At 45.1% G+C, this 22044-nt stretch overlaps 1 long non-coding RNA gene across 1 annotated transcript in view; it reads left to right on the top strand.

The window, feature by feature from the left end:
* LOC128151054 (uncharacterized) overlaps positions 1-22044 on the top strand; it is a 121536-nt gene that overhangs the window by 2254 nt on the left and 97238 nt on the right. The window contains exon 2 of the long non-coding RNA XR_008238269.1: positions 7396-7493. This is a non-coding gene — a long non-coding RNA (uncharacterized LOC128151054). The remainder of the gene's footprint in view (positions 1-7395; positions 7494-22044) is intronic.

Genomic DNA, 22044 nt, shown 5'->3' with positions numbered 1-22044 from the left:
CGGCTGTCCCTTTGGTTCCTGTCCTCATCTGCCTACCTGCAGCCAGCCAGACCTCCAGGGCCTGAGGTTCTGGGGGAAACTCTTTCAAGATCAGCCCAGCTTATGCACCTGTAGGAAAAGGTCTCAGAGGTTTCCCATCCAGATAGTGATGGCTCTTGTTATGGATGCTGATGAGCAAAGAGTGAAGAAACTGAAATTATGCCAGTCATTTCCTTTGGACTCAGTTTGAATATTGGTCCTAATTAGAAATTACGAAGTTCAGTCTGTGTTCTGGACTGCATCTGAAGTCCTCCTAAGGATGGACTCTCTGTGTTCAGGTCTCCTGTTTGTGCCCAGCCTTGCTTTCGGCTCTGTGTACATCAGTCCCAGTCCAGCAGCATTGCTTCTGCATGGAAGTGGAAGAGTCCATCTGAATAGCTTCATAGTCAATGATTGACACCAGAGATGCTTCCGTAAATTAATGAGTGCATCTTCTTGACTATACTTCAAAGGTTTCACTTTATGAATCTTTCATGGAGTTCTCTTTACACTGGAAAAAAACTGTAGTACTGAAATTTTACCTTTTAAAACCATACAATAAAAACCCCAAACCCCAACCTTTCACAATCAATTGACTCAAAGTCACCTACTGGATCCTGCTCATGTTCACACTGTGGGGCTGGATTTGCCCAGGAAGGTGGGTATGTCCAAATGTGTGCATGTTAAAGGGCTAATAATGGTCTGGGCACTCTTTGACCTGAAGATGTGAGCCTTGGCACTGCTGAAATTCCCCCCTTGCAACAGGGTGTGTCTCCCCTTGAGTCCTGCTGAGCCTCTCCAAGTCAACCTCTGGAGTTAGGGCATTTAATTTGTAATAAATCTGCATTACAGTACAAGTAAATCTGCTTCAGTGGCTATAAAAATTAATTCCTTATCCTAAACATTATTATATAGCTTTCAAAATGAATTGACTGTGGTTGGTAGCCTAGTATGTGCCATTATTGGTAATTAGTGTAACAAAATAACATTGCTGTAATATTTCCTGTCTACCCCTCCCCCAGTTGGGAGCCATTTCCTACTAGAGAATCAGAATTGCAAATGCAATTCTTGTATGCAAACCACTTTGATTTTTTTTTTTTTTTTATATTTTGTGTGTGTTGGAAGTTGATCTGTTCCTTTCTGTGTCTTGGTCTGTGGTTTTCTGGGAGCATTTGCTTCTAAAAAAGCTTTGGTGTCTGGAACCTGATGCTGGAGGGTGCTGGTGGCTACCTGGAGGTGCCCAGTGCTCTTGGATCTCCTTTGAGCTTTAGCTTGTGCCTCAGTTGCTGCTGAGGTTGCTTACCATCTTCCAGGATCTGGCCTGTGTTCCATGTCTTGCAGACAACGTGCCTCTCCATAGGTTTTTTACGGTGATCCACTGTACCCTTGTTGTGTTCATCCAGAAGCTTGGCTTGTCCTAGAAGACATGATGGATCTGCCCATGGAGGCACTTGGGCAGCTGTCAGTCTGCCAAGAGGTGGAGGGAAGCAGAGGCTCCCTTTTCTGAAGCAGATAATAAATGAAAGACTAGGCTGGAGCAGCAATTTTTGGGCATCTGAAGGTGTATATAGCAGAAAGATGCACACACATGTAAGGCTGAAAGGACCTGAGAAACTTTCCTAGGCTTTTGCAACTGGACAAAGCAAGTTTCCACACCTTACTCTGTTGGCTTGACTAAGAAACCTGAACAGGATTAAAAGGAGGATGGAAACACAGGAGTAGCAAGTCAGAGCTTAGTTTATACGTTTCCACTACTGTGTGTGAGATGGAAGGACACTATCAGGCGGCTTTGCTCCACAGCCCCATTTTCAACTTGTTTGATGCCATCCTGCACCAGGCTGCTCCGCCTGCTCCTTCCTGCTGCGTGGCCAGGAGTTATCAACCCTGGTGCTCATCCCAAGTATCCTGGCATAATCTCTCAGGAACACCCATACTAAACACTTCAACAATGCTGACCAAAACAATTACTGGCATTTTATTTGTGGGGTTTCCCACTGGATTATTTTTTTCACAATTGTAAGTCTTCCCCCCCCCCCCCCCCCCCCCCGAATTTTCAGCCTTCAGTGTTGCCTTTTGAAATATTCCTCTGCAGCCGTGAAGGTTAGAAACTTGGTTCTTAGGGAATGAAAGTTCAGATTCTCCTGTAATTTTCTGACTCTGGGATCTAGGACTTTTATATGAAATACCCAATTTAAAACTTAACATGTCTGTAATAGGAACCTGGGACCAGAGAAATGGGAAGCTGGGGGGAGGCCTGATTTTTCATGCTGTCCCCAGCATGGAGTTATTTTTTGAGTTTTGATGACATGACAGCTTTAGAAGTCTGGATGTATGCCCTGGACTCAGTCACCCCATATATCACAGAGCTGAAAAATGCAGAAACTAAGCAGTAAAACGGAGTGTGAGATGTCTTTGCCACCCTGGAAAACATTCAAGATTTAGATACAGTAATAATAATAGTATCGGTACTGTTCTTGGCCCAGATGAGGATGGTAAATCATAATTCCAAATTCCAGCGAGTTACGAAGTGAACAGGCTGTGCCAGCTGAAACCTTTGATTTGGTCCAAGATGGTTTTGGTAGCCGAGCCTGGGGTTTTGTGTTTCAGCTGGAGTTGGACAAATGCAATTAGCTTAAGCTTGAGGATACAAATTCATGCCAAGCTGGGGGAGGAAAATAAATTGCATGCTGGAAGGTGATATAATCATGACTTCAGGACTTTCTCCAACTTTTTTTTTTCCTTTAGGTCAAAGGATATTGAAGTGATTCAAAACAGGATTTTGCTAGGAATGAACTGATGTATTTTTTTCCAGTGTAGAACCCCACACTGATATCAGTAGGGCCACTGCAGTACTTTGAAGCCTCTGTCCCCATCACTCTTGCAGGATGAGAGCAGTGCTTTGGGCATTGTCAATGTGGCCAGGAAAACCAGGATATTTTCTTCTTTTTATTTTCCTTATTGAAATGTCTGTATCTCAGGAGTTTGTCTGGAATGAAACATTTTTAAGCCCTTTGACCAATTCCTTGTGACCTCTGCTTTTGAAAAAAAAGTGACTTTTCTGTGATGCCAAACATATCTTTCTAACTGGAAGTTTGGTCGTTTGGTTTGGGTTTTTTTTTGCTGCCCTTCTCATGTCACTGGCAGCCAAGTTTGCTGAAGTCTTTGTGCATAGACTTCAAAATGCTCAGATTTTTATCAAAGTGGAAAGTATCTGTTTTTCTTCATCTGCATATGTCTGCATTTCTTCAGTTCTCTTCCTCCCAACCCCAAACCTCTCCCTCACCACTGCTGCACTGATTGCTCAGCTGTTTCAAAGACCACATCATTTCAGCTTCATTCTTGGTGTGAGCCTGGTATTTTCTGTATCTTTTTAATGAGCCATATAACTCTGGAGGAGAAAAATTAAGAAAACAAAACCTGTAGCAAGTCAGTATGGTAAATGAGTCCTTACTGATGCTAGACAGAAATCTGATCTCCTGTTTGCATGAAAAATTCTGCAATTCTTGATTTCTCAAATGAAACCAGTCTCAAAGACAAAAAAAAATCTGAAAAAAAACGTTTGGGGTCGGATTAAATATTTAATTTCAATGAAATCAGAGTATTTCAAACATATTTCTTTGTTCATTTAATATTTTATGAGATAAGCCTAAAATTAAACATAATGTTGTTTCTCAGTGGGGAAAAACCAGAGATTGGTTTTGTGTTTTTTAAAGAAAAAATAAATCCATCTGATAAAACTACTTTTTAAATTTATTTTTCCTCACACTGTGAGAATTTTTTGTATAATGTTGTGTTGCAGCAGCCTTTTCAGAAAGATGGTTCCTCCCTGGGTACCGGATCTCCTGATGCTCCAGGGACAAAGATGAGCTCTTGCTGCTGCAGTGTAGTTTGGAGAAATAGGTCTTCTATTTTTTTTTTAATTGTATGGTCTTGCTGTAATAGATCTGGGTAGATAAGTAAAACAGAGGTGTGATAGTCACTGTGGCATCTCCTAGCATCTGTGTGAAGGACCTGCGGTTGTACTTGGCTCTTTGAGGTTTTCACTTACTGCTTGGAGGGTTGAGTACAACTCGCTTAAGGAACAGTGGTACCTGTGGCAAGAAACCTCCCAATTTGTCTAATCTTCAGTTGTGCAAGTGGCTGTCTTTATTCTCTTTGTATGTACATAGAGAGATGTCTTATGAACTCTGAAACACAAAAAGGCAAGTTTGGGCCATAACATTAGAATCTGTGTATGCTTCCAAGGGAAAGGTCTACTGCCTGGCTTGGGTTTATATATGCATAGATTTGTTTGCTTGAATATTTAAAACAAGGAGGTTGTGCTCTGTTATCATTATTATGTAGACTGCTTCCTAAAATCACGTTCATTTGCGGCGCAATTCCCGATCTCTTGTCTAGACTTTCACTGTGGCAACTAAAAGGCTTGGCTTTTTGGAGTAATAATAATGGGGCAAGGCAATGAAATGCAGGACAAACACAATGCACATCAGTTCTCTTTAATGTGGGTCATTTATGCCTGTGCTCGCCTGGTGGCATTTCTCCTCTGATGTTTGGCATATGTGCTATTTATCTGTTTTCTTTGACCCTAAATCACTTTGTCTGCAGCAAGCTTCCACTTTTGCTAGCAGATTTGTGGATGGAAAGCAGCTACACTTAACCTTTTGTTTTCTACATCAGATTTCTGACAATATACGTAGTTTGCTGGTCACTGGCAGAAATAATCCTGCTTTTATTAGTTGTGTACTGTCAGGCTGCTCATGCAACTGCTCCCATTGCAAAGCTGAGCCTAATTGCAACAGGCACATGTGAATGAGGATGAAAATAAAGTTACTGCAGACCCATTCTTGTGAGCACTCCAGCATCTGCTGCAGCTGCACTGGTGCTAACAGCACGGGAAATTTCAGCTTTTTAGGGGGAAACAGTCAGGTTTAACTTCTGTGCCTGTTTAGGCTAACAGGCAACTTCAGACAGGATGCTTTGTCTTGATGCTGCCTCTGCTCCCCATATGCAAGGGAGCAAGATGTGCATGTGCTCCCCTCTGCTCAACAGCAAGGCGTGAGCTACCAAAGGGAAGCAATTTCCCCATATTTTTTGCTGACATAGAGCAACCCGCCATTACCTCGGGCAGTTGCAGAGCAGATAGCAGCACTGCCGGAATGAGGGCAGGAGCAATACCAACAATTTACTATCCTGCTGCAAGGATGCTACAACAAGGCCCATAAACAGCCACATAAAGGGAATCTGGGTGGGAGCTGGGAATACACTGACAAACACAATTCTCCCTTAATTTAATAGAACGGTCCATTCAGCAGAGAATATATTGTAAAGCTCTCTCAGGTTGGATGGCCTCCTATTGTGTCTGGCCTTTGAAGTGCTGATTAGCTGGGCTGGGAACACGCTGATAAAAAGTTAATTTCTATTTGCTGTTGCTTTGTAATTGGATGAACACGAAAGCAATTAAATATTAAAACATACAAACAAATAACGAAGTCACTGTAATTAGCCAAAGTTTGATCACTGTCATATTTATTTAGGAGGAGATGATATGTCTCAGCAGGTGACATTTTAAATACCCTTGGCTGCTTTGGTGTTGTCTTCAGAGAATGCTGAATAATGTACGGAGGATTTAATTAAACCCCATTGTAAATCAGCTATGATGACATGGAAGTGACAGCCACATGTTGAAAAGAGAATTAGGCCGCAGCAAGAGAGATTAATTAACTATTTTCTACGGAGTTCAACCTAGGTGTTGTGCAGGGAGTTTGTCCGAGGAGAACTTGATTTTTAAGTTGTTCCACTTGAGGCTGGAGCTTGGTGTGGGGAAGGATGCTGTGGACCCAGAGACGTCGCAGCCCCTTGAAGGAGCGGCTGTGATTGTTCGTACTTCTTGAGAGAGGGAAACTGAGGCATGCGGTGCTGCAGCCTGCGGCAGTGGATGCTGCTGGGTGGCTCTCACCTCCCAGCACTTTTGCAGCCCCCTGGGCAGGACGATGCCAGCAGCTCCCTTGGTGCAGAAAAGATCTTCCACTTCTGCGGTAAATTGCAGGAATCCTGAAAAATCCTGAAAAGCTTCTTTGAGCCTTGAAGCAGGAGGGGAAGGGAAGCTCCTGGATATTTGCTCAGCTTTGGCTGCATCAGAAAACTCCCAAATTTATCAGCCAGAGTTATCCAAGCTCCCTGGTGAATGCTTTTGCAGGATGTGCTTTTTTGACTGGCCAAACCTAGTGAGTGACAGCACATTAGTAATTATAAGAAACAAAGTTAACCAAACCAGTGGGAGTCTCCTAAATCCAATTGGGTGAGTTTTGTGTGAATGTTTCCTGATGGTCCTTGCCTTTGGCAGCTCCTCCCTACTGCTTGGAAGACATGCTTCAGCTGGCTGTGGGTGGTGGTAAAAGCTTCCCGTGCCCAGGAAAGCATGGGAGGAAGGTGTCGGTGTATCTGAGAAGGGATAACGCTGGGAGAGGAGCCATTCTGGTGGGAGGCTTGGGAAACACAGGCAGAAATTAGGAAGGAGTCTTCAAAACCCTCCGTGACTCTGCTGGGGAAAAGAGTTGGGAAGATGGGGAAAGCAAGGTGAGATAGAAATGGCAGAGCACAGGGATGAGGGAATGAGAGGAACTGAAATGGCAAGGGGTGGGGAGGAAAAAGGGACAATATGTGTGGTTAACCAGCAGCATTCACATTTGAAGATTATCAAGCCTGTTGTATAATACTCTTAACTAATTTGGCCATTTCTAAAAGCACTGTTGCCTTCCATGTGCATGGGCTGTAGGGAGAGGAGGTGGTTCAGCTCTCAGGCAAGGCAAGATCTGATCGCTGGCCAGGCCTGGAAAAGTATTTTATCTAAAGCACCCACAAGGAGCTTGTTCAGGGGTAGATCCAGCACAGGTTGCCACCCAGAAGAAGGTACTAGACCACACCAGGATTTTCCTCCTCTTCTCTCCTATTGAGAGACAATATTTCCAGTGTTATGTGAGAAAGAAGACATATTCCCAGCTGCCAGCAAGGGACTGACTTTGTCCATGTTTAAATGCTCAAGAAAAACAGAGAACAAGTCTAAATGTAATGACACAGGAGGAAGTTGGGCTGAAGAACCTCAAATCAGCAAATTAGACTGAAAACCTGCAGACAGTCCCTGTGCTAGGTTTTACTACTGCTGTGTTTTGTGTTGGGAATGTGGTTAAGAGCTTTGCAGACTCAAGCTATGAGATGGAAGTTTAAAAACAGAAATAGGCTGGGTGGTGGGGCTAATCGGAGAGAGCCTTGTGAAGGCAACATGAGCCACATGACAGGTTGCGAGATGCTGCTGTGCTTTGGGAAGGCACAGGGTAATTTGTTCTGTTATTGAACCATCCCGTGCATCTCCTCTGGCAGGTCCATCGCTGATTGCCAGGGACCCGGGGAGAGGATGAGCCTGGATGGCTCAGTGTGGGCAGGTTGGCGCGGAAGAGGCAGCGGTCCTTCCTGCACAGGTAAGATGCTGCCTCACCTGAGATCACAGCATGTGGGTGAAGCTTTCGCTGCTGGAGATGATGATTTGCACATATGACTTTGCATTTCAAAGCCTCATTCTCCCCCTCTCTTACCAATGAAAACTGGGAGTAATTGTACACATTGCAGGAAAAAATTCATTTTATTCCCAGAGGTGTAAATTAATTGATTCAGCCCAGGAAAAAGACCTCGGCACTGTTACAGCCAGCTCCCTGAAGGCATCTCCTCAGTGTGCAAGTCTGATCAAAAATGCAAATAAGATCTTAGGAGGAGTAAAGGATGGGAAAGGATGGAAAGTAATAAGGAAATATAATATTGTCATAATGCAAACGAGTAGTGCTTCCTTCTCTGAATACAACACAAAATAATGATTTCTGGTCCCCGAAATGGTCTTGCAATTCTGCTGGGTGTGCAGAGCAGAAGGAAAATAGTGATTGGAGGCTGGAAAATCCCCCCGTCAGGGCAGCATGAATGTCTGAGCACCAGACTGACATGATGCACCAGCCCTAGAGCAGGGGAATTGAAATCCTGCCTCTACCAAAAAGGCTTTGGTGATGTGAAGCAGCTTACTCTGAGCTCCATGCTTGTGGGCAGTCGCTGACTGTGAGCTCTTCCTTTTCTGGGTGGCTGTGGAGACCGCAGCCTGATGTGAGGGCTGCATGGGAACAATAGGTGTCAAGAAGGGATTTAGCCTTTCCCCTGTCCTCATCCATGACTTGCCAATTGTGTTTTGGGTCTCTTTAGCTTCTTAAGCTTCAGAGACGGACCCCACTGGTGCATGTCCTGGCACTGCTCTCTTGGGCTGGGGTTAGTGTAACTGCTCATGTGGGCTGGGTTGTGCTGCCCACTGGATTTGGAGGTGGGAGAGCACTTTTTTCTCTGTACCAGGCAGGGAATATGGGTGAGGTTTTTGTTGTCTTCTATAGAGCTGTATTTATGGGCTCTTCTGAATCAATGGGGACTACTATTCTTTGGTGGCCAGACCCCAGTCTGTTTGTGATGTTCTTGCTCTCTCCTCCTTTGGCATGTTTTTGCCATGATTTCTGGTCTTCTAATGCAAGTCTTCAGCTTGCCAGAGGTGCATGAGGAAGTGTTTTGTGGTGGGTTGTGTTATGAAGAAGAGGTGGTCTTTGGGATGATCCATAGTATGTCGTTTGAGCTGCCCCAGGTTGAAGCAGTTATTTAGGCAGTCTGTGGTAAGAGATGACCATCTCGGAGGGAAGCATTCCTCCTTGGGGGCTGTGTCTCTTTGTAGCTAGTAAGGCAGCCTGGATGCCTGCAGCAGACTCACTAGATAAGATGTGGAGAAACTTCATCTCAAATGAACTCCAGTGCTGCTGGGTTCCCAGCTGCTATGGCAGATGGGACTGGGAAAGCTGTGGGCTTGTAGCTGACTGTGGAGGCTGTCAGAGCAGTGCCCTAAGAACCGAAAGCTTTGACTTGCAAAGCTCTGAGAAATGGGTCCTTTTTGCATCTCAAATCGAGCACCCAACCACATGGTACACTTTGGATTTTAATTTGACTGTGCCTCAGTTCCCCATCTGTACAAGAATAATTCCACCCTTCCTTGCAAGGGCTGCTGTAAAGCAAATTAATGTTTGCAAACCACTCGGATACTATGATAATAAATGCTTTGAAAGCCCAGGAGAAAATTAATAGCTCATTATTTAGACCAGGACTTCAATAGCATGCCATACACAGGACACAGGGCTACATATTGAATAATGAGGATAAAGAAAAATATTGAATAGCTGCTCATTAAGAGAGCACTATCCATCTGGTGTACAAAAGGGGGCTTTTTCCTGCAGAAAAATTGGTCCATGCTCACATTATTACAATGTGTGTTGTGATGCATCTATGCAAGGGGACTGGGCTTCAGTTATCTGTGCAGTCCAGTTTCCAGCATTTTTTAAGTGCTTGACTGCAACCTGACTGCTCTTTTAACACTGGGGTTGGCTTTAATATATAGCAAAGAGATAAAAATGCCAGTAGATGGCACTCAAGAATATGGAGCATCATTCCCGGGTGTGTAAGACCAATAAAATGTGTTGTTGTGTACCGCAAATGGCTTCCTCCGTGCAGCTCTTTATCGGCTCTTTTTTCTACCTTTTTCTGGCCTGGAAGTTTGGTGCGCAGAGCAAAGGAAAAACAAGTGCATGAAGCAGCAGATGTTGTTAGGTGGTCTGTGTGCTCTTCTCTGGTCTCAATTTTGTTTCTACCCTTTGGGTTTAAATTACTTAACAGCCCAGAAATCCTGGGCCATGCTCTCCTCAGCTGACCTTTTTTTATGCTTTGCTTACAGCTTGTCTGTAAAATGAGATGAGAACTTAATTTGAAAGCTGAAGTTAATTGACCTAAATAAACTAAGGGCCTTCTGTTGGCTTTATGGTAAAAAAACCCCTGCATAACCCTAGCTTTCCTCCTTAAACGTACTACAGAGCAGAATGGTTTTCCTGGTGCATTTTCAAGCTGCTGCTGTTTACTAACAGTTTTGTGGCATAGTATTTTCTAGAGAGCCCCACAGTCAGAAAGCTGTTGTGCTCAGCACTCATGTGCAGAGATGGGGAGGCTGTACCAACCCGGAGCAGCTTGGTTTGACTGGGAAAGATGGACCAGGGTAGTGAATCAAAATCAGGAAAGGGTCTGGCTGGGTGTGTAGAAAGCAAGCCCTAGAGCTGTAGAAGGTCTCTTCACATCTGCTTTGATGCTTGAGTTGGCCCCAGAGCAGAGGCCTTTGCAGCCAGATTTCCTCACTCAATGTGTGGTGTTGCAGAATTGACAAAGGCAGTTTTGAGCTGGGCTGCCACAAAAGTGAGGGATGCCTCGTCTGAGGGTGACCCAGTGCTAGCTGGGACAGGTGTTGGAAAAGCATCTAGTTTTGCAAATGCAGCCTAAGCCTGACCTTTAAGATCTGTGATAACTCTTCTGATCTGTGATACCATCTCCCTGCTGGGTGTGCAACCTCAGAGTGCCACCTCCTCTGCTCTCCCCAGCCACAGCTACCCCTTGGCTCTCCCACTAGGTCTCACTGGCATGCTGTCTGAGCTCTGCTTTGAGAAAATCAGTCCTGGTATGACTACACAACTCTAATTACCTCGAGCAAGCAGATGCTCTTGTGCTAGTTTAGCTTGATTCAGTACTAGCTGAAACCAGAATGAGTATGACTGTGTCCATACCTGTACCAGTACAGTGATTTAAAATGCTTTTTGGCTGCATTCATGCTATTTTTCTAATCCAGACAAATCGCTGGGCTAGGCTGAAGGATGCTCTTCTGGGAACTGCAGAGAAGAGGATGAGGAGATAAAGGGCACAGTATTAGCCTCCAGCTCAGCTCCTTGGAAAACATTGGCTGTGGAGCTGGGCTCTGGGCACCGGACAGGGATGGGAGACCTTGGTTTCACCTCTGAGTCTGCTGGAAACCCGTCGTATGAGCTTGGTCAGAAAGGAGTTAGCCACTTCCCTTCTCTGTGCTGCAGTTTTCTTCTTGTAAAATAGTTTTGATGATAGCCTGTTTCCTTTGTGAAAGCTATTGCAGCCCTGTGAATGAAATTTCCCTCTTTTACACATTCTTCAGGTGATATACTCGGGTGGGGGGCTGACACTCAGAATGAGACAGTAAAATGAGATCACGGATATATATCCAAAATACAGACGTGTTTGGGTATGACATTTCAGAAACGGGTTTGTTTTCGGCAAACTCTCTGATCTTTAGATAGTTCGCAAGAACGGGGGTGGGAGTGGGCAGCTGCCGGCTCCTGCCTGCGGCTCTGGTGGTGGGAGCCCTCTTGTGGCAAATGCTGGGGATGCCTGAGATGTTGGTAACGTGTTGGCTTGGGGGTAGGGTGAGAATGAACAAACTGATTTAAAAAAAATCTCTATCGAAATATAGATGTGTGTCCAGGAATGACCAATTCAACAGAGGTTTGCTGTTTCAAAAGCCCTCCTACAGTGTAATGCAATAACAGCAAATGACATTGCTTCGTTTGGGGGAAGTCACATACTGTCGAAGAATTGCCAATGCTTTTCTAAGCTAGGTGGGAGAAGAGAATTGTAGAGTATCTGGAGTTTGAGGGCACCTATGAGGATCACAGAGTCCAGCTCCTGGCTCCACACAGGGCAACCTAAAAGTTAAACCATGAATCCAAGAGCGTTGTACAAGTTCTGCTTGAACGCCGTCAGGCCTGAGGCCATGACCACTTCCCTGGGGAGCTTGTTCTAGTGCTTGACCAGCCTCCCAGTGAAGAGCTTTTTCATCATAGCCAATGTGAACTTCCCCTGATGCAGCTTTAAGCCATTCCCTTGCATCCTATTACCAGACACCAGAGAGAAAGATCAGCATCTTCCTCTCCACTCTCCCCCATGAGGAAGTTATAGACGACAAGGTCACCCCTCAGTCTGCTCTTCTCTAAGCTGAGCAAACCAAGCATCCTCAGCTGCTCTTCATAAATCATGCCCTCTAATCCTTTCACCATCTTTGTTGCCCTCCTTTGGACACATTCTAATATTTTTATATCCTTCTTATCTTGTGGAGTCCAAAACTGCACACAGCAGGTGAGGCCACACCAATGCTCAGTATAGTGGGACAATCACTTCTTTTGGCTGGTTAGCTATACTGTGCTTAATGCACCCCAGGATACAGTTGGTCGTTTTGGCTTCTGGGGCATATTGTTGACTCATATTGAGCTTCCCATCAACCAAAACCCCCTGGTCCCTTTCTGCAGGGCTGCACTCCAGCTTCTTGTCCCTCAGTCTATGTGTACATTCAGGTTTACACAGTCTGAGGTGCAGAATCTGGCACTTGTTACATTTCATATAGTTGGTGATTGCCCAGAGCTCTAACATATCAAGACATCTCTGTAAGGCCTCTCTACCCTTGAGGGAATCAACTGCTCCTCCTAACTTAGTATCATTGGCAAGCGTACTTAGCGTGCGTTCAACTCCTGTGTCCAGGTCATTGATTAAAAACACTGAAGAGCATGGGCTCTAAAATTGAGCTTTGGAGAAGAACACTATTGACTGGCCACCAGCCAAGTGTTACCCCACTTACTACAACTCTTTGAGCGTGACCCTTCAGCCAGTTGTATTGTGTACATGTCTAGCTGTGTGCTGGACTTTTTGTCCAGAAGGTTACTGTGAGAGACAGAATCAAAAGCTTCGCGGAAATCCCCAAACCCCGCAATGACTGCCTTCCCTTTGTCCACTAGGTGGGTAATTTTGTTATAAAAGGATATTAAGATAGTGTAAGGCATGACTGTCCCTTCATGAACAGATGTTGGCTTTGATCAATGACTGCATTGTCTTTCAAGTGTTTTTCAAAACTCCTAAAATAATCTTCTCCATAATTTCACCAGGCACCAAAGTGAGACTGACAGGCCTATAATTACCAGGGTCGTCTGTCTTGCCCTTCTTGAAAATTAGAATAACATTTGCTAGCTTCCAGTTGACTGAGACCTTTCCAGGTTCCCAGGACCATTGATAGATAACTGTGAGAGGTCTCACAATAACATCAGCCAACTGTTCAGTACCCTGGGATGAATCTCATCAGGCCCCATCGTCTTATGTGCATTCAGTTGCAGCAGTAAATCCTATACAAGTTCAAAGTCAGCTGGGACCCTATCGCTCCCCCAGTCATGATACTCCAACCTGGGGCTCCAGGCATCCCAAGGTGCATCACTGGTGTTCAAGATAGAGGTGAAGAAGGAAATAAATGTCTCTGCTTTATCTTCATCCCTATTTGTGAGGTAACCAACCCCATCAAGTAGCAGAACAATGGCTGGTGTTTCGGGACAAAGCAAGTGCAGAGCCCCAGTGTGAAAGAGGTTGCGAGGATGCATTAAGCTAACCTGCCGGTCTGCTCAAAAAGCTGGGCCAGGACTGATACCTGTTGCTGCAGGGAGAAGTCCCTGCAACAGTAATTGAAATAATTACAGCCCACTGTAACAGAGGGAAAATCGCTGGCCGGGGAATGTCGTGTGAGCTAGAAGTAGAAAACAGATGTTCCCCACTACATTTACTCTCTAAGTGAAAGTACAACAGATGCAAAACAGCATTAAAATGGTAGCAAGGCTGTAAATACAGTTTCTAATTACTGCACCAGGTAATGTCAATTGCAACAATCCAGATTTCTCCCAATGATGCTCTGCAAGCAGGTGGGATGTACAAAGTCTTTTAAAAGATGGATTTGTTGTTTTTTTTCCTTCCCCTTTAATGCAACATATATAAGCTTGCTCACTTAGGGCAGCAGAGGAGAGTGTCCCAGCCTTTCTGCCTGGTGTATCTTTGGTACATGGTACTGAGAATAACCAAAGAGATGGGAACAGAGCATTAAATGCAGAGATCTGGAGATGGGGAGAGGTGGGTGGAGGAAGCTGCCTAGTATGGGAATAGTGGGAGCAGGAGGGGAGAGGAAGAAGCAGAAAAGAAGAGCTACAAGAGACAGCGTGAGTGATGGGGGGAGAAAATAGCGCTGAGCAGGGTGGCCCCAGCTGACTTTTAAGAAAAGTTACAGCGTTTGCTATGGAGAGGAGGGATTCAGGATCCTCTGGGCTCTGGCAATGCCTGAGTCACCTTGGTGGTGGTATAGTAAAGGGTAATGGATGGAAATATTCCCCCCTGGTTCTCTGCTGACTACTCTGTTGGTCAGTCTGATTTGGGGTTTATAAACCTGCTAACCACAGAGGCAGCTCAGCATCTCTTACACGTTAATAGCACTGGCAGTTTCCTCTGCATGTTGTGAAGTCCCCCCTCTCCAATTTGGGGCATGCAAGTGTGAAGGAAGTTGGTTGGCACTTTGTTTCTTTCTTCTAAAACAGGAATTGCTCTTTTTTTTTTTTTTTTCAGAGGTGATTTTTGGGGGGGGGGGGGGCAGGGATAAGTTGTGTCAGGATGGTGTCATTTTTAAGGTGGAAAGGCCTTTTCAAAGATTCTGTCGCAGCTCTTCCTGAAGCTGGGAGGATTGTGACTGCCCAGGTCCATGTGAGCCATAGCTCTTCCAAATTTCCTCTTGGCTCTGGGATCTGCCTCCTCTGTTGGAGTCACAGCTGTTAGGTGTTTTGCAGCTCCAGATTTGACCTTTCCTGGGGCTGGGTGTTGGCTGTTAGACATTCACCGTTAGCATCATCCTGCTGGGACTGGGGGCCTGTGGAGGGACCTGAGCCATGGAGCCAACCTGAGACACAACTCGGTGTGGAATACCAGCAAGGCCATGGGATACCCTGGAAAAGAGATGTACGTTAGCACATGCATACCAGTGTTTGCACTAACAGCCTGCCTGGACTGAGCAATCACTCTTCTAACGGAGAGCTGATTGGTGATTCCTGCATTGCTTTAGCAGGTTGGGCATGTTTCATGGAAAAGTATGGATTATAAAGAGATATTTGGAGCCTGAATATATCATGAAAGTGAGAGAGAAAAATCTATTTCCTTCTTTTTCCTTCCTGTAAGCACTCCTCCAGCTTCGTTGCTCTATCTGCTGTTGGTGGCTGCTGGGAATAACGTGTAGGCACTGAAGTGAGAACCTTCAGGATAGTCATATATTACACACAAGTGTGAAGATCAGTGCCTGCCCCGAGTTTATTTCAGATGTTGTTGTGTATTACAGATATTTCTGAAGCTGATGGTCAGCTTCCCTTTGTGCTCCAGAGCCCACTTGACCACTCATCTGCCCGCAGCCCATCGTGCAAAGCTGGAGAGGCAGAAAGCGCTGGCCAACCCCTTGGGGCGTGCCGGGAAGGACAGTTGCCTTTTGCTGCGTGCATGTACTGGGAGAGCTGTAATACAGTCACAAAACAGAAAATCCCCCTCTTTCCTCCCAATCAAATTAGGAGGAGAGAGCAGGAGAAGGTGCATTAACTAATCAAACTGTGATTTCAAATTGATTATTGCAAATTGCCAACCATAACAATTCTCCTAATGGCAGTGATTTAAAAATAAAAAATAACAAAAATAGAGCCTCCATTAGGAGCTGCGCTAACCCGTCCTTGCTGGCGCGCGAGGGCTGACTGTACATCATGGCCCTTGCACAGGGCTCTCTCCATGGCTCAGGAGCCTTGGATTAGCCCCTAATCTGGGCGGTGCGGGAGCAGATGCTTGGCTTGCTGCTGGTTCTGCCCTCGTCCACCATGGCCTGGCATGGTGCCGGTGTGGCCGGTGGTAGCAGGCAGCCTTGCTGTGGGGAGTGCTGCCTTGCTGATGGCAGGCGTTTCTGGTGCCTGGATGCGGGCAGTGCACCTTCCTAGCAGTTTCCCTGGCAACCAAGTCATCCTGCCAGCAGCCTGCAATGTCGGAAAATAAAACAAGATGACACCACAGCTCCTCAAAAAAACCCAAAAACCAAAACCCCAACCCCAAAAAACCAACCCCCCAAAAAAACCCCAACAACCTGCTGCATCCTTTCCCCCACCCCAAACTGTTGGCCCCTTCTTCCCAGCTCCTACCCTGTGTTTTTGCAGGCTGTCTGGGCATGCCCTTGTACAGGGAGGAGCAGAGAGCACTGTACTTTGAAGACTGCCAGTCAGTTCAGGCAGATGCTGGAGGGCTGGGGAGCTGAAAAATGGCTCCTATGTGAGCTGGGAGCATGGCCCTGGCTGGATGTCAGGCAGGTTCCTCCACGTTTCCTCCCTGGTCAACCGAGCAGTTTGGCTGTGCGTTGGAAGCACCATGGGGAAAGGAGTTTGAAGGCACCTGAACTGCCTCAGATCCTGATTTTGGTACAGATACCACCAGCAATATTTCCCTACTGCCACAAATATGAAGTGTCCATCACTTTTTGGGCTTCTCACTCTCCTGTTGTCATGGCCATCCTCATGGGGCCTTTGTGCTGCCTTCAATGGACCCGACACCTTCTCGCAAAAGGGCTTTAGCTGAAGGCTGGCTCACAGATGGAGAGCATGCTGGCTGTGTGTTTCATGGGGTTACATGGTCTTGTTTAGTGGTGGCGTGATTAGGAGCATCTCCCTAGAAGGTGTACAAGATGGGTACGTGTATTAGTGGTCCACCTGTGTTTTTTGTGAAACTAACCCTGCTTGCTGCCCATAACAGGAGGTCCCAACTCTTTTGGAGGCAATGAGTTGACCTTGTTGGACAAAATAGTAGATCATCTTCCTGCTTTGTCTCTACTTCTTTTGAGCTCTTGCCTGAGCAAAATATTTTATTCCAACAGTGCTAGTACAAAATCCAGAGCAGGCATTTTTCACCCTGTATTTCTCTCCAGCTTTGTGATAGTTCTTCCAAGCATATGAGCTCCTACAGGTTGTGAAAAGTAGCTCTGGAGACTAAACATGACTGATAACAAAAAATTAAATAAATTAAAGACATTTACCTGTTTTGAACAATATACAGCTACTTTCTTTGCTTAATGCTCATGGCCTTCCTACTTTGAGCAATGCAAAGACAAGGCAGGATTATTTTTTGGATCCATATGATGGGTCATCAGAAAGACGTCTCCCAGATACGACTGAACGTGTAGGGACTAGAAATCTTAGAAAGTGGGATAGTGAGCTCTGTAGTGGAATCTGTTGCTCCTAATAACATGTTCAGGGCTGGACACGTGTATGTGTGGGCGCTTGCAAAGATGCTTTTTATAGGTTAAACCAAATAGTGTCAGGGAGTCTTGTTTCTCAGGCCATACTCTCTTCCCCCCCCCCCTCTTTTTTTGGTCTAGTAATACAAAGCATCTCTCTGCAGGCCTGTTAGTCTGATGACTTTGACCAGCCCTGTGTTCCTTTTCTGAACTGCTTGGACAATTCCTGCAGATTTTATGAGGAATCTTGCTCATGTACCTAGTTCCCTAGTGAAGCAAGACAAGGCTTTCCTTATGTTATAAACAGTCCATCTCACTACTACTTCATCTCATATAAAACCAAACTTCTAATCGCTATAACGGTTTTCTCCAAGGCAGTTTGCCTCCCAAACTTAACATTACACTTGCAAGAGTAAAAACCTTATGGCTTCTTCTTTCCATGGGAGGCATGGGGTGAAACTAGAGATCTACTTGGTTGCACATGTTGAGTAAACCAGTGTTTGTCAAACGTGTTTGTAAAATTTGTTTCTCTGTCTAAAGCAGTTCTGCTTTGATATCAGCTTCTTCCAGTGTTTAGATCAAATTCACTTAACTGGTACAGTTGTGTTTGGGAACAGAGATCCTAGTTTCATTTGCTACTGATGCCTCTGTTTATATCTCATCGGCTTTATTAATCCAGGAGCTCATAATCATGAGTACTTGTACCCATGTTGCCTGATATTCATGCTAACCCATTGGGGTTGAATATAATCACCTTCTCTTTTGATTACCATAACATTTGATAACCTAGCTGTTCCCAGCAGTTGGAGAGGTCTTATCACTGTTCTCGAGGGAGTTTGTTCCTCTGGTTCAGGAACACCTATCTAATGTCAAGAAGATAATTTCTATAGAGAGGCTTATCCTGTTTGTACAGGGCAAGTCCTGGGACTATAAAGTTACCAGGTAGGTACCGTTGTTTGTCTCTGTGCAAGGAAAATACTTCTAAGATGGCTAAACCCTGGCTGCTGTCCTTGTCTGCTTATGTTGAGGGGCACTTGGGGGGCCCCATCCTCTCCTTTCTTTGGGTCCATGAGTGGTCACAGAGGCCTGGAGATCCGCTGTCTTGTTGCCCTCCTCAACCAGAAAGGGAAAATGGCATCTCTTAAGGGAAGGCAAATTAACTGGTTTGCTGACCCGCTTCTAGTTATACATGTCCAGCTTCTAATTCTCACTGTGGAAAGACTAGACAATTCTTCCAATCATCTCCCATCAAATGCTGTCACTTGTCACACAGCTCATGAACTATGTCCTGGTCTCTGGCGTGGGCTCGTGCATGCTGCCTTCTGAAGCTCTTTGCCCTTTTAAGTGAAAAAGTAAGAGGGCAGACTTGTGGGGAGCAGTCAGTCCTGGGAAAGTGGCTAACGGGGTCATCACCACTTGTTTTTCCTTTTTCTTGTATTCTTTTTCTTCTATGGCTGTAGAAAGAAGGAAAAAAAAATGAAGGAAAAGAGAAAAGATGTGATGGAAAATCTGAAGTAATAAATGTAAACTTCTCTGCGTGAATGAGGAAGTATGGGAAGTATAGAAAATATTTAGGAAAATTTCAAAATAGTGTTTTTTTCTGAATGCAGAAAACAAAACCCAGCTTCTTTATATTGTGTATGTTACTTTTTCTGTTTTTCTACTAGCTCCATTAAAACCTCAATAATATACAGGAGTCCATTAAAGGTTTTCGAGATGAAACCAAGTTTGGTCATTATCACTAAATGGCTCTTTGGTGGGCTGTAGAAAAAGAGTGAATGGTCTCACTGCGGTTCTTAGTGGAAACATGCCCAAATTGCAAAACCAAGATTTCTGCTGGCCTTACATCAGGACTAACGGATGCTGCAAAGAATGAGAGTGAGTTTCTGACTCTCTTGCTGGCCTGTGCTAACACCCTGTTTTCAGGACTAGTTCTGCCCCAGGCATCGAGGAGGCAGCAGCTCTGGAGTCCATTCCTGGGGCAATTCTTCCAATTTTAGTTCTAGAGATCCTCAGGGGAGTCTGCATGGCAGCTGCTCTTGTTGCTCCCGCAGAACTCTCCTGGGAGTCAGAGCCCAGCAGCTTTCATCTGCACTTAAGTCAGACTATTACTATATATTTTTTTTAAACCTGCACATCTCTGCCATGAATACAGAAAGGCTGATGCGTACAGCATTTCTGGCAGTCTTTTGTCTCTCATGCCTCTGTTAGGACTCTCTTGCCTGCAAACTACTTCAAGTGCTAAACCTTCCCTTCAAGCTGGGTGCAGCCAGCAGGACTCCCCTGTGGGCAAAACCTTGGTGATACTTAACTGTGCTCCCCAGCAGCATGATGCAAAGCCCATTAATCTTTCTACTGATCGAGGAGACCCCAAATGGGTGTAGATGACTGACTGACTCTTGGAGAAAGTTTTTATGTTGTACAAGACCAATTCCTCTGTCACTTTGCCTATCAAGAAGATGGGGGAGCCAAATTTAGGCCTGAGAATGAGGCTTGCTCTATGGGAGAGCAACAAAGCCAACTCTGTCTCTTGGAAATGAAAAACAGAGGCAGCAAAAGAGGTTTGCTGGATCTGGCAGTTTATACTGTCATTTTCCTTGGTCTATTGCCAAACAGATACAGTCTGTGCTTGGGGAAAACAAGGGGATGAGTCAGTCTTCTCCACTCAGGTTGTTATAGGCACCTCTTGCAGGCTCTAATTTAGACTCTGCTTAGTGGATTTGAGCTCTCAGTTTCACAATGTCTTACTGGTCATGAAAGAACAGGTCTTCAGCCGTAGGGTCTGGCCATCTTCACACAGTCAAGGCAAGTCCAGTCCATTAGAGGCTTAGCGGAGATGGGAAATTAAAATCTCCCTCAGCTGACCTCTGGGAGAACTGTGCCCATCTTTGAGCCAAAGGAGCAGCCAAATTCCCCATTAAGAGGCCTTTGCTCTCAGAAGGGATTTGGCATTGGGTCAGTAACAGAGGAACGTCCTGCACGTGTGGCTCATGCCATGCTTGGTTTCTTGTGCAAGGAGCGTGGGGGGGGATGAGGATGCACGAGGGTGGGTTCTGCAGGGCTGTTTGCTGACCCAGCTACAATTCACGGTACCACTGCTTAGCCGTCCAGTATCACAGGCAGGTTTGGTTTTGCAAGCGCCTGGGGTCTCTGCAGTGCAGTGATCCGAAAGCATTCTAATGGGGCAGCTGGCCCTGCCTAGGGCCTCTCTGCAATGTTGCTGCATATTGCTTTCCCTTTTAGGAAAAATGTCAAGAGAGTTAAAATCCAGGAGGGATTTCTTAGGGATTTTCGTGCAAGCCGATAAGCCAGCAAGGCTGCCTAAGAAATGCAACCTCACAGCTGAGTCATGTTGCTGTATTCAGGTCATGTTGGACACAGCCATTGCACTTCTGAATTGTCACCCTGATGGGCTCTAGAGGGATCAGTGCTCACATTTTTGTAGAGGGGAACGCTGCCCAGGCCTTGCAGTAACAGCTATTGCAGTGTCCTTGTTGTAGCTGATTCTTTTCTTGCTAAGAAGGAAGCGCAATTTTTTTAATAATGTCCCTGTTACATTTTAATGGTAACCAGCTGATACGAGGTATAGCATGGACCTGTTAGGATGTTGGTTGCCTGCACAACCTGAGCCTGTCTGGCAAGCCTTATGAAAAGCTCACTGAATAAATATCCTTGTAAATTGGAGGAGCAGGAGTAGGTCTGTGTGCTCGGTGCCCACTGAAGGCAATAGTGGTGGGTGTGCTCAGACTGCATGGCTTTACGTGTCTGCAGAAGTACTGGTCTGTCGTAAACAAGGGAGTCAATCCTGAGGCTTGGTCTATGTGGAAATTTTCCAGACTCTTTCATCTATTGCTCATAAAGTTTTGATGAATACATTGTGATCCAGAGAGTTGCTATTCTCTGTGTCATGCAGTAAGTCAATGTAACAAGGGCAAAGTTTCTGACTGGCCAACCTGCTTAGAAAATGTACCCATTTCTTTTGAGATTAGTGTGCTTTCTCTGAGCTTTTCTTTTTCATATATACAATTGCAGTTGCTTGTGGATGGAAATAGGAAATTATCTCATACAGTGTATGATTTAAAAAAAAAAAAAAGAAAAAAAAAAGTTGCATTTCTCCATTCCCAGCAGAGAACTTTATCTTGCATATTGAATTGCAAATAGCAATTCCAATGGAGTTACAAAAAATAATTTTCTAAGCTTAGTTTCTGCTGAAAAGCAGGTCTGAAAATGCAAGTTGTTGTTTTAATTAACTAGGCGGTTTGTAATCGATTCTACCCTGGCAGGGATGAAAGTGGCTAGTCCAGTGTCATAATTGTGAAAATACTGGTAGGAAATTGTCTCTATACCCAGACAAAAGAATTCTCCTCAAACACACACTCATGTCCAAAGCTAATTTGAATGCTAAACCCAAAAGATATTAAGAGGTTTTTTGATGTTTTGCTCTTGTTTGGACACTTGTGCTGTTTAACTCTGTAACTACCTGTTTGTTATTTGGCTGAATTAAACACTGCTGCATTTGTTAGCATATACAAGAGCTTAGTAACACAATCAGGCACTAATGCATTCATTTTCTACTTGACTGCTCATTCATTGAGGTGTTAGTACATAAGAAGAATATGATCAGGGTGGCTGTGGGATGAACTAATCAATTCATAATGAATAATCCAAAAATACAGATGTCTGAGGGAGATGTCCTCAGCACAGACTGAATTTAGCAGAACCAGAGGAGAACAGCTGGAGGAGACCCCAGCAAGGTGGAATGTTCAGCCCTGAGCTAACATGCCACCACCTCATTTCCCCAAAAAAGCCTTGGGCAGAACTTACCAGGAGTCAGTTCAAAAGCTGCAAATTAGGTACATCTGGAGCAGACTTCCACTGCACACAAAACCCAGTGACCTTCACTGAAGCTGCAGAGATCTTTATTTGTGAGGGCTGAGTGCTGGTAGGGGAGAGCTGCCAGGGTTTCCTCAATGACAACCGCTCCTTTCTGTTTGCCTTTCCTCATCCCAGCC

Source organism: Harpia harpyja, chromosome 14, assembly GCF_026419915.1.
Source record: "Harpia harpyja isolate bHarHar1 chromosome 14, bHarHar1 primary haplotype, whole genome shotgun sequence".
In the NCBI taxonomy this organism is placed as follows: domain Eukaryota; kingdom Metazoa; phylum Chordata; class Aves; order Accipitriformes; family Accipitridae; genus Harpia; species Harpia harpyja.
Note: the sequence above shows the minus strand (reverse complement) of the source record. Positions and strands in the feature narration are given on the sequence as shown.